General features: G+C 59.9%; 1 protein-coding gene across 1 annotated transcript in view; it reads right to left on the bottom strand.

The window, feature by feature from the left end:
- The window catches only part of LOC127750645 (protein artichoke-like), an 8,737-nt gene that overhangs the window by 2,698 nt on the left and 4,274 nt on the right, over positions 1 to 1,765 (bottom strand). The window lies entirely within an intron of this gene.

Below are 1,765 nucleotides of genomic sequence, written 5' to 3'. Positions count from 1 at the left end.
CCCCCCCTCCCCTCCTCTTTTCTGTCTCTTCTCTGCCTCTGCCGCGTGGAACTGTCGCCCGCTTTTCCCTCCGTGGATTCGCGGTGTCTTCTCGTTTCTCCAGCCGTGCCATGCTGGAGTGCGCTGCAGGGACGCGTGAGCTCGTGCGGAGGGAGGGTAGGCATCCCGCCGGGGCGCCGGGACTTCCCTTCCGCGTGCTTCCCCCCCCCTCCCCCTTGCCTCACGGCCCGACACACGCCAGCTATTGTCCCCGCAGTTATTTTTTTAGGGAGAGAGGCGCCGGCGGCGCCAGCACCGCACCGCGCGTCTCTTTTTGGGGAGGCTGATCCAGTGGAGACTTCTCCAGGACGCCAATTAACACGTCCGCTGCAGAGGCAGTGCTTTAGTTTCTCTCGTGTGTATGTATGCGCGCGCAAGTGTGTGCGTGTGTGTGCGTGTGTGTCTGTGTGTGTGTTACGCCTGTAAAGTTCGGGGCTTCAGATGCTACTCAAGCGATATAGTTAAATCGACCCTCATCTCTCATCTCTTTGTTTCTCGCGGCACAGTTTGAATTTGGTATCGATAGAATTGTTAATCAAACTGCTGTATAACTTTGCTCTCTGCAGGAAAGGAACCCGACACTCGTTGGTTGACCTGATATCATCGATGCGTTCCAGTCGGACGGCGAACGCGATTGTAGGCGGCCTGCGGTCACAACGGTTGGCAGCCCGTCACCCGTCACATGGCCGGACCGGCCCCAGGGCCAGGCTGCCACAACGGTGGACCAAGGTACCGAGGATTGCGGCCGCGTTACAGTGTCACAGCAAGAGACCGCGCCGTGTTGCTTCTGGTCTTGCCTCCTCTTCTATCCCATCGAGGCGAGTAGGCAACCCGCTCACACGCGTGCATTCAGTACAGTCTACCCACCAGGCGGCTGCAGAGGGGCCGAACCAGACGCCGATGGCATTCTCGCCCTGACCGCCGCCCTCACCCTTTACCACCTAGCGCCGTCTCTCTCTAATCCGGGTGCCGTCATATATAACGCCATCATAACACTCGAGATTTATTGGCCCTTTGTTGCCAGTCCTCACTCCTCACATGCGTTGCGTCAAAGGGAAGGGTGTGGGTGAGGGGCGGCGAGGCGCTCTAGAAAGTGAACTCACCCACACTCAAAACATCAAACGCGCACACATACATTGTGGGGGTTGATACCCCCCTCCCCCCACTCCTGTCCGATCCCGATAAGCGGTGCAACAATCGCACAATGGACTCGATGATGGACTGCCAGACGAAGCCCGCTCGAGGCGAGGCCGGCGAGGCCCCCACATGCTCCAATAAGTTGAACGTAAGCGTTTTTTTCCTCGCGGGGACGACTCCCTTTGCTCCGCGCCTGCTCGTGGGCGAGGAAGGCGTGGAGGAGGATGACACCGCGAGCGCCGGTGTGCCGGTGAGCGAGTTACAGGAGGAGGACCTTACCGCCTCCTCCTCCCCGGGCTCGCCCCGCTCAGGAGGAAGTGCCGTTGCGTTCCAGACGCTGCTCTCCACCTCACGTGGCGAGGCGTGGCGGGGGCGTGGCGGGGCGTGGCGGACTGCATCAGGAGGGGAGTGAAAACGAGCGTTTCAACGAGCAGAGTCTTTACCGTGTGCACAAACGCTATATTTTGTGAAGTACGAGCTCGTCCATCCTCTCGGGATGCGATGCGGATGGCGCGCAGCTCATAAAGAAATCGATGGCTGTAGGGGTAGTGGGCACACGAGCTTCGCTTGGGCTTGACTGCCCCCCCCC

The sequence above is a fragment of the Frankliniella occidentalis genome, unplaced genomic scaffold (assembly GCF_000697945.3).
Source record: "Frankliniella occidentalis isolate FOCC.00 unplaced genomic scaffold, Focc_3.1 Scaffold226, whole genome shotgun sequence".
In the NCBI taxonomy this organism is placed as follows: Eukaryota; Metazoa; Arthropoda; class Insecta; order Thysanoptera; family Thripidae; genus Frankliniella; species Frankliniella occidentalis.
This window is presented reverse-complemented; position numbering and strand designations above follow the sequence as displayed.